Consider the following 17,076-nt stretch of genomic DNA (forward strand, 5'->3'; position numbering starts at 1 on the left):
TTCTGACATCATTTGGTGTCAGGCTGGCTGCGCCTGTGCGGCCGCGCTGGCCGAGAGCCCGCCTCGCAGTGTCTTCTGATGTAATCCCACTGGGGGCCTGGGATCCATGGCCATGCGCAGTGCATATCCTCGCCTCTCACTCCCCTCCCTACGGCTTCTTTTTCAGACTGTGCGGTGTCACGGCCGTGGCATGCTATTAGGGACCAGCTGACACCGAACAGTCTGAAGAAGCCATAGGGAGATGAGTGAGAGGTGGAGGTTCAGATATGCACTGCGCATGTCCATAGATCCCAGGCCCCCAGTGGGATTAAATCAGAAGACACTGCGAGGCGGGCTCTCGGCCAGCGTGGCCGCACAGGCGCAGCCAGCCTGACACCAAATGATGCCAGAAGACGGGCAGCGCTAAGTGTGCCTGGCCACGGGATAACATAACAGCGCAGGCTCCGGGACGGAATCAAACAACGCTGAGGAGCCGGGGCGCGGCGCCGGGGGGGTAGGAATGACGGCTGTGCTGCGTCATATTACGAAGGAAAGTCCCACCTCCGGGACGGTTTTACGGTATCAGTGGACACATTTTATAAGTGTTAAGTTTTGCGTGTGCAAGGAGCAAAACCAAAATAGCTACCTTTTTCCTTGTGCAGCATTACTGCTGCACAAGGTGGCTCTTTCAGTAACAAACGCCTTGGGGGGGGGGGGGACAGATTCCCTTACATTTCAGTTGTTGTGTCAGCGTGGCGGTCGCATGACACATTGCCGGCTACACAGCTGGGGATCAGCTGACGTTACTGAAACCCAATAACACTGGGTCGTATGTTTTGACTGTGCAGACGGCACGTCTGAGCCTCAACTGGCGGTGTTGGAGCCCAGGAATTTAAGTTCAGGTGGTAGAAAGATGAACACAACAGGAGACCTGGATAACGTATACAGTGACCTAATTATTTAATCAGGAGGAGGAGTGGCAAATTCCTGCGAGATCCAGGCCTTGTTCATTTTCAGGAAAGTAAGCCGGTCAACGTTATCGGAGGATAGTCGCATGCGACGGTCAGTTAGTACACCACCTGCAGCACTAAAGACACGTTCCGATAATACACTGGCCGCAGGGCAAGACAGCACCTCCAATGCATACTGGCTTAGCTCTGGCCATGTATCCAGCTTTGAGACCCAAAACTTGAAAGGGGAAGAGCCGTCTGGGAGTACAGCAAGAGGGCAAGACATGTAGTCTGTCACCATCTGACGGAACCGTTGCCTCCTGCTGACTGGAGCCGTCTGTGATGGTGTAGACTTTTGTGGGGGGCACACAAAACTGTGCCACAGTTGGGCCATACTGGTCTTGCCTTGGGCAGAGGCACTGCTTCTGCTCCCTCTTTGTGCAGAGCCTCCACCACTGCCTGGACGCACTGAGCTGCTTTGGAATGCAGTAGCAGCACTTCTCTCAGTTGGAATGGAGAAGATGATGGAACTGACCAGTGTGTCTTGGTACTCCCGCATTTTTCGCTCCCGGTTCAACGGTGTGATGAGGCTTTCTACGTTGTCCCGGTAGCGAGGATCGAGGAGGGTGAACACCCAATAATCAGACATGTTGAGAATGTGGTCGATGCGGCGGTCGTTTCTCAGGCACTGCAGCATGTAATCCACCATGTGCTGCAGACTGCCAACTGCCCAAGAAACGCTGTCCCCAGCTGGAGGCGTGATCTCTGCCCGCTCGTCATCACCCCACCCTCGCTGTACACACTGAGTACTGGACAATTGTGTAACTCCCTCCTCTGGACGGATGTCTTCCTCCTCCATTGACTCCTCCTCATCCTCCTCACAAACTGTCCCCTGCCTACGCGTTTGTGAGGAACCACGTGGCGCTGACTGTCCAGAAGATGATGGAAGTGGTGAATCCTCATCCTCCACCTCTTCCACAACATCATCCCTTAGCGCTTGCAGTGATTTTTCAAGCAGGCAGATAAGGGGGACAGTCATGCTGACTAGTGCATCATCTGCACTCGCCATCCGCGTGGAATAATCAAAGGGACGCAAAACCTGGCAGACATCCTTCATAGTGGCCCACTCTGTGGTTGTGAAGTCTGTACGGCGCTGACTGCGACTTTTTTGCGCCTGATACAGCTGGTACTCCATTACAGCTTGCTGCTGCTCACACAACCGCTCCAACATATGTAACGTGGAATTCCACCTGGTAGGTAGGTCACATATGATGCGATGTTCCGGCAGGCGGTGTCGGCGCTGCAGAGCCGCAATGCGCGCTTTTGCCGTGCTGGAACGCCGCAAGTGAGCACACTCTAGGCGGACCTTGTGCAGCAGTGCATCAAGATCCGGATAGTCCCTCAAAAAACTCTGCACGACCAAATTGAGCACATGTGCCAGACATGGGATGTGAGTGAGGTTGCCGAGGCCCAGGGCTGCCACCAGATTTCGGCCATTATCACACACTACCATGCCTGGCTGGAGATTCGCTGGCTCAAACCACACATCGCTCTCCTGCTTGATGGCATTCCAGAGCTCCTGCGCTGTGTGGCTACGATTCCCCCAAAAAATTAATTTCAAGACGGCCTGTTGACGTTTGGCCACGGCTGTGCTCATGTCGGTCGTAACAGGTACACGTTCATCACGGGTCCATGTGGAGGTGGACTGTGACGGCTCCTGCAGCGATGATTCTGAGGAACTGGTGTAAGAGGAGGAGTCAATGCGTACAGAATGGATTCCTGCAATCCTTGGAGTGGGCAGGACACGTCCTGCGCCACTCGCACGGTCTGTACCCGGCTCAACTACATTAACCCAATGGGCAGTGAGGGAAAGGTATCGCCCCTGTCCATGTTGACTGGTCCACGCATCGGTGGTGAGGTGGACCTTGCTACTGACGGCGTTCAGTAGCGCGTGTTTTATGTGTCCCTCCACATGCTTGTGCAGGGCAGGGACGGCTTGCCTGCTGAAGTAAAAGCGGCTGGGCACATTGTACTGTGGGACTGCCAATGACATCAAGTCACGGAAGCTGTCAGTCTCCACCAGCCTGAATGACAGCATTTCCAGTGACAGAAGTTTGGCAATGCCTGCAGTCAGAGCCTGTGCTCGTGGGTGGTTTGACGAGAAAGGCCGCCTTTTCTCCCATGCCTGTACTACCGATGGCTGTAGACTGGGCTGGGAGTGTGTGGATGACTGGGAAAGTGGTGCTGCGGGTGGAATGACAGCGGGTCTCTGGACAACAGGGCCAGAGGTTCTTCCACGGCGATCCTGGGAGGAAGCCGAACCAGCTGCGTGTGAGCTAGAGGAAGAGGCAACACGAGCTGAAGAGGTGGTAGCTGCCGCTGTTGGTTGGCCTAGCTCTTCAGTGTGTTTGTCTAACTCCGCCGGGTGCCTGTTGCGCACATGTTTCCACATGTTGGAGGTATTGAGGTTGGCGACTTTTTGACCTCTTTTGATTTTTTGATGACACACCTTGCATCTGACATAGCAAATGTCATCTGCAACTGTGTCAAAAAAGGACCAGGCACTGCAAGTCTTGGGAGCCCCCCTTTTGACTTTTGGAAGAGACATGCTCCTTACGGGTGCCAAAGCGGAGGCTGCAGGATCCGCAGTCTTCCCCCTCCCTCTCCCTCTTTGGGCCGTACGGGGAATCTCTTCCTCAGAGCTGCTCCCACCACCTTCCTGTCCCTGACGCCAAGATGGGTCAAGGACCTCATCATCTACACTACCCTCTGCCCCCAACTGCTCCTCCTGGGTAGTCTCAGCAGCAGAGCACGCACCAGTAAGTGGCACCTGAGTGTCATCATCAGCTGATGCGGCCTGCGAGGTGGTGACCGGAGCCACTGGCCCACCCGCCTCTTCAGAGGAAGACAGAAAAAGCGGTTGGGCATCACTGCACCCTGCCTCTTCTTCCATTTCTCCAATGCTGCTTGGCTGGCCCCCTGTTTCCAAGCCAAGAGATGATTCAGAGAACAGAAGTAGAGACTGCTCCTGTCCTGGGATCTCTGTCTGCCTGGCAATTTTGCAGGTGGTGAAGAGACAGATGGCTGCTCTCCAGTGCTCTGTGTCTGAGAGGATGTGGCACTAATGGAAGTTGATGCATTAGCTGCCATCCATCCCACAACGGCTTCAATTTGGTCTTCACGCAGCAGCGGTGTACGGCGCTCGGCGACAAAGCTGCGCATGAACGACTGTTCCCTTGTGAAAGTGGGTGCTGATGACTCACCGGTGCCCGCAGCAGGCACAGAATCCCCACGTCCCCTCCCTGCTCCGCGCCCACGCCCACGCCCACGTGCCTTACTCACTGCCTTCTTCATCTTGGTTGACTGATAAAGATAAGCAGAAAAGTACTAACGGCTTTGTGTGCTTATTCCTGAGCAACTCCTCCTAACAGGTATAAGACACACTAATTTTCTAAAGTGTGGACTAGACTTGAATATGAGCTAATGTGGCCTACACAAATGTAAAGTGGTGTAACTGGTGTGTTTGGTGAACTTTATTATTTATTTATTTTTTTGGGGCTGAACTGACAACGGATAGAGCTGCAGTCACACGGAGACCGTGCAGACAGACGTAAACGGCGCTGCAAGGCCCAAAAACCCTCCTCTACTTTATCCTATGTAGTGTTTTTCCACAAATTAGCTGGAGACGGGTGGAAAGACACTAATAGGATTTTTTTAAATTAATTAGCAGCAGACTACACTACTTGAAAACAAAATGAAAATTGATTTGGCGGTATGACGCAGTGAACAACCCTGAGCTGGAGACAACCAAGCTACGGCTGCTCACAGACTACAGGGCGAGCTGCAGTCACACGGAGACCGTGCAGACAGCCGTAAACGGCGCTGCAAGGCCCAAAAACCCTCCTCTACTTTATCCTATGTAGTGTTTTTCCACAAATTAGCTGGAAACGGGTGGAAAGACACTAATAGGATTTTTTTAAATTAATTAGCAGCAGACTACACTACTTGAAAACAAAATGAAAATTGATTTGGCGGTATGACGCAATGAACAACCCTGAGCTGGAGACAACCAAGCTACGGCTGCTCACAGACTACAGGGCGAGCTGCAGTCACACGGAGACCGTGCAGACAGCCGTAAACGGCGCTGCAAGGCCCAAAAACCCTCCTCTACTTTATCCTATGTAGTGTTTTTCCACAAATTAGCTGGAGACGGGTGGAAAGACACTAATAGGAATTTTTGGAAAAAATGTGCAGCAGCCTGCACTACTTCAAAAAAAAAAAAAAAAAGGACAGTATGAGGCAATGAACCACCCTCCCTGAACTGAATACAACCAGCTATGGATGGCCTATGTGGCTGCACTCAGACTAGAGAGTGGGCTGCACTCACACACACACACAGAGAGACCTTGCAGATCGCTGTGAAAACAGCGCTACAAGGCAAAAGGAAGGTGATTAGTAGGTGAACACAGCGGTTGCTAAATTAGCCTTTGGAAAGCACAAAGAAGCAAATCGCTATCTCTAAACTGTCCCTCAGTCAGCAAACAGCGTCCTGTCACTAACTGAATTCACAGCAGAGTGATCGCAAAATGGCGCCAGCGACTTTTAAACTGCATCATGACATCATTTAAGCAGCCAATCACAGCCTTGCCAGTAGTTTCATGCCCTCCATGCTAAACAGGATGTGCCCACACTTGGAATCTTTCTCATTGGCTGAATTTCTGAATTTTGAATCATGGAACTTCCGATTCCGGTATCCGATACGCGCCAAGTATCGGAATCCCGGTATCGGAATTCCGATACCGCAAGTATCGGCCGATACCCGATACTTGCGGTATCGGAATGCTCAACACTAGTGTTAAGATCAAGTACAGCACGCATTTTCCTTTTACATGGTCATAGCATGAAGCTGAAGAATGAACTCCCATCTGCTAATTTTACTCCCAGTTGCTGTTTTATAGAGTATAGTTGCGTTTATAGCTGCTAAATCAAGTACATTACAAAACACCTGAACAGGCCATAGGCGGCTTCCAGATTTTGTGGTGTACTTTCGAGCCATCTGGTCTACTGTGTCCACTCCAACCTTTGTTTTATTGTAAAATTGTACAGTTTCCGTTTTTTTTTCTTGTCGTTTCCAACTGCTACATCTGGGTGAAGACTACTGAGCAAAATGACATTCTTATTTGGCTTACCTTGGTAAACTGTAAGGCTACTTTCACACTAGCGTCGTACTAGGCCCGTCGCAGTGCGTCGGGCCGACGTACCGATGCTAGCAGTGAATGTGCCGCACAAGAGCAGCGTATGCTGTTTTTCCACGCATCTGCTGCCCCATTGTGAGGTGTGGGGAGGTGGGGGCGGAGTTCCGGCTGCGCATGCGCGGTCGGAAATGGTGGACCGTCGGCCCAAAAAAACCTTGCATGTAAAGTTTTTTGCTACCGGCGGTCCGCCAAAACACGACGCAACCGTCGCACGATGGTTGCAACGTGTGTGCATACGTCGCAATGCGTCGCCAATGTAAATCTATGGGGAAAAAACGCATCCTGCAGACAACTTTGCAGGATGCGTTTTTTCGCCAAAACGACGCATTGCGACGTATGCAAAAAAACGCTAGTGTGAAAGTAGCCTAAGAGTGATGTCACCATTCTTCATCAGAGTAGTCTCATATGTATTTGTTATTAGGAGACTTGCCTACTACTTTTTTTATGTATGGGGTCAAATTGACCCCTTCAGTACTTATAGGTGGGACATACTAAAAAGAATGAAGAAAAGGAATAAATAAAAAGAATGAACATAATAACTTAAGAGATGGAGAGGTGTTATAGATTTCTTATGCATCTTGGATATGAACTGAACATGAATTGTATGTAGACAATTAGGAAATCAACACATATCCCATATAAACAGGTGTATACTATATTCCCTGAGCCTGATAGGTGAGGAATGAACATGAAATATATGTAGATAATAGGGGAATGAACACATATCCCATATAAACAGGTGTATATTATATTCCCTGAGCCTGATAGGTGGGGAATGAACATGAAATATATGTAGAGAATAGGGGAATGAACACAAATCCCATATAAACAGGTGTATATTATATTCCCCGAGCCTGATAGGTGGGGAATGAACATGAAATATATGTAGAAAATAGGGGAATGAACACATATCGCATATAAACAGGTATATTATATTCCCTGAGCCTGATAGGTGGGGAATGAACATGAAATATATGTAGAGAATAGGAGAATGAACACATATCCTATATAAACAGGTATATATTATATTCCCTGAGCCTGATAGGTGGGGAATGAACATGAAATATATGTAGAAAATAGGAGAATGAACACATATCCCATATAAACAGGTGTATATTATGTTCCCTGTGCCTGATAGGTGGGGAATGAACATGAAATATATGTATAGAATAGGAGAATGAACACATATGCCTTATAAACAGGTGTATATTATATTCCCTGTGCCTGATAGGTGGGGAATGAAGATGAAATATATGTAGAGAATAGGGGAATGAACACATATGCCTTATAAACAGGTGTATATTATATTCCCTGAGCCTGATAGGTGGGGAATGAACATGAAATATATGTAGAGAATAGGGGAATGATCACATATCCCATAATAACAGATGTATATTATATTCCCTGTGCCTGATAGGTGGGGAATGAACATGAAATATATGTAGATAATAGGAGAATGATCACAGATCCCATATAAACAGGTGGATATTATATTCCCTGTGCCTGATAGGTGGGGAATGAACATGAAATATATGTAGATAATAGAGGAATGAACACATATCCCATATAAACAGGTGTATATTATATTCCCTGAGCCTGATAGGTGGGGAATGAACATGAAATATATGTAGATAATAGGGGAATGAACACATATCCCATATAAACAGGTGTATATTATATTCCCTGAGCCTGATAGGTGGGGAATGAACGTGAAATATATGTAGATAATAGGGGAATGAACACATATCCCATATAAACAGGTGGATATTATATTCCCTGAGCCTGATAGGTGGGGAATGAACGTGAAATATATGTAGATAATAGGAGAATGAACACATATCCCATATAAACAGGTGGATATTATATTCCCTGAGCCTGATAGGTGGGGAATGAACATGAAATATATGTAGATAATAGGGGAATTAACACATATCCCATATAAACAGGTGTATATTATATTCCCTGTGCCTTATAGGTGGGGAATGAACATGAAATATATGTAGAGAATAGGAGAATGAAATTAAACTGTCTGCAGACCTAAGGCACATTAAAAAAAAATGACAATTTTTTCAGTGGCTAAATGTGAAACAACCTGCTGTATTCCACGTAGTCATTTTGTGGCAATGATATGAAATGGTCTGCAGACCTAAGACACATTAAAAAATATATATTTTTTCGGTTACAAAAAGTTAGACAACCCGCTGTACCACACAATTTCAAGGCCAAAAACAAATTATTCTGCTATTAATGTCATACAGTAATGGACCTGAGTTTAAAAATAGTTTGTAGCATCTAGTGTGTTCTAGAGGCCTGATACAGAGGCCACAAAAAATTATTGTGTTAATAATGTCATACAGTAAGGGATCTGATTTGAAAAATACTTTTAGCATCTAGTGTGTTCTAGAGGCCTAATACATAGGCCACAAGCAAATTTTTCTGTTATTAACGTCATACAGTAAGGGACCTGACTTGAAAATTAGTTTGTAGCATCTAGTGTGTTATAGAGGCCTGATACATATTCCACAAACAAATTCTTCTGTTATTAATGTCCTACAGTAAGGGACATGAGTTTAAAAATAGTTTGTAGCATCTAGTGTGTTATAGAGCCCTGATCATTTGTCCAAAAATAAAATATTGTTTCTGTGACTAACACAATACAGCATGCCATATTTCAACTTTGAATTTACTGTCGCTGAAATTCAGCTGTTTGCAGAGGTGGTGAAGACTTTAAAATCTAATTTTTGATTATTAATACTGAACTCCAACCACACTATCTGAGCAACATGATTGGGAAAAAGCAAGGTCGTGGTGGAAGGTGAATTAGGCTAGGTGTTCAAGGTGTACGTGGGGTAGGTGGTAATGTTTGTGAAAGCACTAGTGAAGCAACATCACGTTCTATGCAAAGACAACTGACAACTTATGTTACTGGACAGGCTACACCACTACCTTTCTTTGGCAGACACACAGTGGTACGCCTTGTTGATGATGCCCCAAAACAGCATGTACTCGAGTGGATGGCAAGTGCAGCTTCAAGTGGCCTTTCCACTTCCTCCACCTCAACTTCACACCCAGTACAGTCCACAGAGGTGGCACCCAAATTTCCCTTGCTTCCCCAACGTCCCAATTATCCAAACGTTCAACTGACTGTACGGAACCACAGATGAGTGAGTCTGAAGAGCTGTTCACACATTCTATGTCATGTTCATCATAAGTGTACGCAAAAGCTTCACAGAGTCAAGAGGAGGAAATGTGCATCGATGCCTAAAATTTTTTTAGCTTGGATCCGGGGCAGGAAGATGTATGGTGCAAACAGCATCCTGACCCTCGTCATCAGACGTTAACTCCTGGGGGGGCGGGTGATCCTGATGAGACTAAAATATCTGAGGCTCACAGGGACTGTACTGTGCTGTCAGGGCAAGAAGAGGAGGGTGACTCAATGGCAAGGAATGTGATAACACACAGGATGATGATGATGAGGTGTTACATCCCAGTTGGCGTGAACATAGAGGCACACAGGTGGGTGGTGTCTGCCAATAATTTTTGGAAATGTGAACACTCATGGTTGGGTGTGACAGGGTATACAGCAGAGCAGGAAGGGACAACAGGCCGAGGGACGATCGAACGAGATTTATTAAAGCAGGGAGCATACAACATCAAATATCCATAATGTCCTTCAAATCCACGAGAAGTCCACAATAAGTCCAAGTAAAGAAACAGATCTGGAGGTGCTTTCCAGTAATCCCGCACCCGATAAACGAAACAATAGTCCTTCCACGAGTCCAACAGAATAGATTCGGGGGCACCTCCCGATAATCCTTGTGCCAGCTAACAAAGCAATAGTCCACACGAGTCCAAGGGATCCCAAAACAATCTCACGAACGACGAGATATGTCCTCAGCTCAAGTCTCGCCCTGTTCCCTTCCGCAGTCACAGTGGGGTCTTGCCTCAGCTAAGAATCCCCACTCCTTCTCCTTTAAGTATTAACTCACATCTGATCTCAAAAATATAAATGGATTGTCTGAGCTCCTGGGATCCGCCCATGAAGGGGGTAGGGGGTCACACCTTCTATTCAATGGTTGGGTCCACCAGAAGATTCTAGACTGGTCGGCTCCGCTTAGTCTATCTAGTATGTACATTTGACTAGCCACCTGCTGTGAGGAAGAATGGCTATTCCTTCACTAGTGATGTTGACAAAGCTTAATTACATTATAGCTTAGGGCTGCAAGTATTGCGGGAAGGAGACATATTGTTACAGGTGAACTCACAGCACAAGAAAATACATAAATTACAGCTAATAGAAAACAGAGAACAGTTATATACATCAAATGGCATATTATTTAAATACAGGACAGGGCAAAAGTACATATCATGACATGGGTCTCCATCATGCGTGTTGCCTGTAGCAGTAGGCCTCCGAGACCGTCAGGCCTCCACATCCTTGGACTTAACTACCCGTGTTACTATCCTTAAATTTTTCTGACAATGATAGTCTAGAAAACTAATATTTGAATTAATTGGCGAATATTGCAAATTCGGCGAACGTAATCTGAACCAAACATTGAAATATTCGCTTATCTCTAATTTTGAACACTATTGTAAGTGAGTAAAATAAATCACATAATGGCTATGCTAAAACTTTAAAAAACTTCAAAACTTATTAATTATTATAAGGATTAGTAGAAGAATTTGGTGAAATTCTGCTAAAAAAACCTCATACTTAGTGTATGTTCACACTTTATTTTTTGGAGCAGAAACTCTTCAAATCATCATCAAATACTCAAAACTTCTGGTGGTGTAATATTAATGTACTGATGGTGGTTCTGGTGATATATTCATGTAAGAACCCCTTTAAATTGGTTCAGTATGAAAATGTGGCCCATGGTCCACAAAATGTCATGCACTCCTATTCTGTGGTCCTCTTCATATATCAGTGTCTCCAGTACGTATGGTAACAATTTGCACACCTACTTGAGACACTTACACATAATAATAATAATAAATTTATTTCTATAGCGCCAACATATTCCGCAGCACTTTACATTTTAGAGGGGACTTGTACATACAATAGACATTACAGCATGACAACAAACACATAGATCAAAACAGACACTAAGAGGAATGAGGGACCTGCTCACAAGCTTACAATCTGTGAGGAAAAGGGGATACACAAAAGGTGGATGGTACCAATTGCTTTCATAGTTCGGACCAGCCAAAGTGTAAGAATCAGGTGTTCATGTAAAGCTGCATAAACTGGTTATCAGCCTAAGTATGTAACAGTACAGACACAGAGGGCTGTTAAATGTATAAAGCGTGTGAGAACATGATGCAAGAAATCTGGTAATGGTAAAAATTTTGAAAGGGCAAAACAGGGATAGTTAGGTTAATGCGTTCAGATGGTAGGCCAGTCTGAACAAGTGCATTTTTAGGGCACGCTTAAAACTGTGGGGATTAATCATATGCATCTGAGTAGTGCATTCCAAATAATTGGCTCAGCATGTGAAAAGTCTTGGAGACGGGAGTGGGAGGTTCTAATTATTGAGGATGCTAAACTCAGGTTATTAGCAGAACGGAGGCATGGGTAGGGTGGTAGACTGAGACAAGGGAGGAGATGTAGGGTTGTGCTGAGCCATGGAATGCTCTGTGGGTGAGGGTAATAAGTTTGTACTGGATTATAGAGTGGATGGGTAACCAGTGTAATGACTGGCACAAGGTAGAGGCATCGGTGTAACGATTGGTGAGGAATATGATCCTGGCTGCAGCATTCAAGACAGATTGGAGAGGGGAGAGTTTGGTAAGAGGGAGCCAAATAGTAGAGAGTTACGATAGTCCAGACGAGAATGAATAAGAGTAACAGTGAGAATTTTTGCAGAATCGAAAGTAAGAAAGGGTCGAATTCTAGAAATGTTTTTGAGGTGCAGATAACAAGAGCGAGCCAGTGATCGGATGTGGGGGTGAATGAAAGCTCTGAATCAAGTATGACCCCAAGACAGCAGGCATGTTGCTGGGGAGTGTCACGATAATGTAAAAATGCCATATTGTGCCATATATTGTGAGTTTAGTTCTAGAAGGTTCCATGGCAAACACACGCTGTGGGCCATTCCGACTCCCCCTCTTCTCTGCCTGCTGCCTGTGTGTGTAATTCAAAACCCCTCAGTTTCCCTCCTCCCACAAGAATTTATATAGCTCTGTGCTGCAAATACCAGACTCTGTGAACACTACTCATTCCCTCTCCCACCTGGTACTGGCCAAAACTAGTATAGAAAGCATGAAATTCTTTGGTCTATTAAAGTGATATATAGGGGCACCGATCCGGGCTAGAGATATAAGAATTATATATTTCGGATGTCCATCGAGGGATCTATAACTCCCTGAAATAGCTAGAAGCTAAACCCAACGAGTGCAAAGTGCTGGTTTCTCCGTAAGCGGGTCATGTAACTATGCCGTATTTACGCTAAAAAGAATCACCCCGACGTGGTGCACCTTGTGATCCTGGTGTATTTTGTATACGAGATTCATACAGCGAGCTAGGTAGAAAACTGATTGCCATAACACTAAGTAAAAGGGGAGATTTTCAGCCTCAAAGTGAGGTCACCACAGGGGGAGTGCCTGGGTTTTAGGCTAGGAAATAAGTAGTGAAGAAAACAGTCTTCACGTGTCTTTTGTCCGGGGTCTAGCTGCTGTACAGATGTGTGAAGCATCTAGATGTAGCCCCTCCTCCTCAGCACACGGCCAGCCATGATGATGAAATGACATAACGACCTGTAACTGTTCTTTTCAATTTTAATCCTTTTTTTTATTTGTAATTGTATTGTACATATGATTTGTCTCCTTTATAATATCTTTTCATACCTCTGTAAACACTGCCTAACTTTTTGTGGAGTAAAATATAAAATTCCTAGCTTGTCTCTCCTTTTTCTATAACGAACTGTCACGTCCTCTGAGGTGAATTACGCTACTGATTTGGGTTGGCTCCAGACACGTTAACAATTAAGAGAATCGGAGCTGGTGGCAGCAGAATTCGTCCTGTGCACTTGGGAGTCTTTGCAGTGACCGGCAGCGTTGATAATCATTGTTCCCACCTGACTGGGAGTAGTTATATCGCCCTCGCTGCAGCATGCCCAATCGCCAGTACATAGCAGGCAGCCTTTCTGGTGAATAATTATCCTTGGTGCAGTACCCTGACTGACCTGAGGGTAAGGGGGGCCCAGAGAGCTGCAAGTTCCAAACCGGAACTGGGAAGTGGGATATACAGTAGATAAATCCCCTTCAGAAAGAACCAGGGGCAATCAAACAACCCCGGTTCATGACAAATTGGTGTGAGTGGTGGGTATGATAAAGGTATCTTCCCCGTGATCTGTGACATATTGGTGGGATCCCTGACATATCCAGTGGGATTTGTGACTCGGAGTAATGGTGGATCCACACACGGAAATTGCAATGTCTTGCGTAGGTACATTAGTAGAGGGAGGAAACACAAGAGTTCAGTTTTTGACAGGTTCAGTTTCAAATAAAGGGAGGACATGATGTTAGAGACCGTGAAAAGACAATTACTGGTGTTTTCTAAAAAGGCAGGCGTGATATCAAGAGAAGAAGTGTATAATTGGGTGTCATCAGCATAGAGATGGTACTGGAAACCAAATCTACTGATTGTTTGACCAATAGGGGCAGTATACAAAGAGAAGAGGAGGAGGCCTAGAACTGATCCTTGAGGAGCCTAAACAGTAAGGGGAATGTAAGAGGAAGAGGAGCCAGCAAAAGATACAGTGAAGGAGAGGTCAGATAGATAGGAGGAGAACCAGGAGAGAACGGTGTCCTTGAGGCCGATGGAACGGAGCATAGTGAGGAGGAGCTGATGATCCACAGTGTTGAATGCAGCAGAAATGCATGAGAATTTGCATGGAGTAGTGACCATTAGATTTAGTTGTTAGTAGATTATTCAAGACTTTAGTAAGGGCAGTTTTGGTAGAGTGTAAAGAGCGGAAACCAGATTGTAGAGGGTCGATTAGAGAGTTATCTGAGACAGAGCAGATAAGATGGGACTGGACCAGGTGTTCCAGGAGTTTAGAGATGAAGGGAAGATTAGAGTCAGGTCTATAGTTAGCGGCACAGTTTTGGTCGAGGGATGTTTTTTTAAGTAATGGATGTATGATGGCATGCTTAAATGAGGAGGGAAAGATACCCGAAGAGAGAGAGAGGTTGAATATTTTTGTTGGATGAGTGGTGACAGCAGGGAGAAAGGGACTGGAGGAGATGTGACGGAATGAGCTCACTGGTGCAAGTGCTTAAGCGAGAAGATGCAAGGAGCCTGATTACTTCTTCTTCTGTGACTGGTTCAAAGTCAGGGAGTAAGCTAAATGCAGTTGGGGAGGGAGGACAGTGCATGGTATGAGGGGATTGGGAGATAATTTCCTTTCGGATATGATCATTTTTTTCTATGAAATAATTGGCCAGATCATCAGCGCGGAGATCCGTGGTTGGGGCCTGCACTCTTGGTTTGAGTAGGGAATGAAATGAGTCAAAGAGACATTTTGTGTTATTGGATATTGAGGTGATGAGGGTGTTGAAATAGGTTTGTTTGAAGAGGTGAAGGGCAGTGTTGTATGTTTTAAGCATAAACTTATAATGGATGAAATCTTTGGGTAGATTGGACTTTCTCCACAGACATTCGGCGCACCTAGAACACCACTGCAGGAAACCTGTTTGCAGCGTGTGTCATGATATGTACTTTTGCCCTGTCCTGTATTTGAATAATATGCCATTTAATGTATGTAACTGTTCTCTGGTTTCTATTAGCTGTAATTTATGTATTTTCTTGTGCTTTGAGTTCACCTGTAACAATATGTCTCCTTCCCCCAATACTTGCAGCCCTAAGCTATAATGTAATTAAGCTTTGTCAACACCACTAGTGAAGAATAGCCATTCCTTCCTCACAGCAGGTGGCTGGTCAAATGTACATACTAGATAGACTAAGCGGAGCCGACCAGTCTAGAATCTTCTGGTGGACCCAACCATTGAATAGAAGGTGTGACCCCTACCCCCCTTCATGGGTGGATCCCAGGAGCTCAGACAATCCATTCTTATTTTTGAGATCAGATGTGAGTTGATCCTTAAAGGAGGAGTGGAGGAGTGGAGATTCTTAGCTGAGGCAAGACCCCACGTCCATCTGTGAATGTGGAAGCGAACGGGGCGAGACTTGAGCTGAGGACATATCTCGTCGTTCGTGAGATTGTTTTGGGATCCCTTGGACTCGTGTGGACTATTGCTTTGTTAGCTGGCACAAGGATTATCGGGAGGTGCCCCCGAATCTGCTCTGTTGGACTCGTGGAAGGACTATTGTTTCGTTTATCGGGTGCGGGATTACTGGACAGCACCTCCAGATCTATTTCTTTACTTGGACTTATTGTGGACTTCTCGTGGACTTGAAGGACATTATGGATATTTGATGTTATATGCTCCCTGCTTTAATAAATCTTGTTGGATCGTCCCTAGGCCTGTTGTCCCTTCCTGCTCTGCCATACACCCCGTCACAGCGTGTGCCAGGGTTGTTGGCATCTGTGCTTTGATGTTCTATGTATAAGAGGTGCAACTTCATCCAGGGCATGTTGCAGTGTTTCATTGTAATGCTTCAGTGTAGAATCAGGACATGAGAGGGATGAGATAGGGAACAGTGATAACTGCAAGTTCTTCATAAGTTTCTGGGTGTTAATGAACTGTATATTTCTATATGTCTGGAAATTAGGGGTGACCTGAGCAGGATGGCAGTTATTGATGGAGAATGAAAGAAGGTTGTGGTCAGAGAGCGGGAGAGGGAAGTTTGTGAAATCATCCACTGAGCAAAGGCGAGAGAAGACCAAGTTGAGGGAGTTTCTGTCTTCATGCGTTGGAGACTTAGTAAGCTGCGAAAGGCTGAAGGAGGAGGTTACAGATAAAAAGTGAGTAGAAGATGGGGAGAAGGGAAAAGCAATGGGGATGTTGAAATCATCCGTGATGAGGGTGGGGATATCACAGGAGAGAAAGTGTGGAAGCCAGGTGGCAAAATGATCCAGGAACTGATGGGAGGAGCCTTGCGGACGACACACCACCGCCACTCGAATGGAGAAGGGGATGAAGAGTCTGACAGCATGGACCTCAAAAGAAGCGAAAACAAGTGAGGGTACTTGAGGGATAACCTGGAGAGTACATTTGGGTGATAAGAGCAGACCTCCACCTGCTCTGTTGTCCGATCTTGGGGTATGAGAGAAGTATAGTCCACCATATGAAAGAGCAGCAGCAGCGGTGGTGTCTGACTGCTGGATCCAAGTTTCAGTAAGAGTCAGGAGTAGTGTTGAGCATTCCGATACCGCAAGTATCTGGTATCGGCCGATATTCACGGTATCGGAATGCCGATACTGAGTTCCGATACTTTCAGTATATCGGATACCGGAATTGGAAGTTCACATAATTCAAAGAGCCAGAATTCAGCCAATGAGGAATCATTAGAAGTGTGGGCACATCCTGTTCTGCATGTTAGGCATGTAACTACTGGCATGGCTGTGATTGGCTGCTGAAATGATGTCATGATGCATTATAAAGGTCTCCGCCGCCATTTTGGGTTCACTCTGCTGTGAATTCAGTTAGGGACAGGATGCTGTGTTCTGACTGAGGGCCAGTTTAGAGCTAGCGATTTGCTTCATTGTGCTTTACCCAGGCTAATTTAGCAACCGCTGTGTGAGAACCTTGCTTTTGCCTTGCAGCGCTGTTCACGGCTGTCTGCAAGGTGTCTGTGTGAGTGCAGCTCACTCTGTAGTCTGGTCTGCAGCCACCGCTGGTTGTAGCCAGCTCAGGGTGCATCACTGCCTCATACCGTTCCATTGTCCTTTTTGCAATTAGTGCAGCCTGCTGCACATTTTTTC

General features: G+C 45.9%; 1 long non-coding RNA gene across 1 annotated transcript in view; it reads right to left on the minus strand.

The window, feature by feature from the left end:
• LOC143766819 (uncharacterized) overlaps positions 1 to 17,076 on the minus strand; it is a 112,873-nt gene that overhangs the window by 45,781 nt on the left and 50,016 nt on the right. The gene's annotated exons all lie outside the window — the stretch shown is intronic.

Source organism: Ranitomeya variabilis, chromosome 1 (genome assembly GCF_051348905.1).
Source record: "Ranitomeya variabilis isolate aRanVar5 chromosome 1, aRanVar5.hap1, whole genome shotgun sequence".
In the NCBI taxonomy this organism is placed as follows: Eukaryota; Metazoa; Chordata; class Amphibia; order Anura; family Dendrobatidae; genus Ranitomeya; species Ranitomeya variabilis.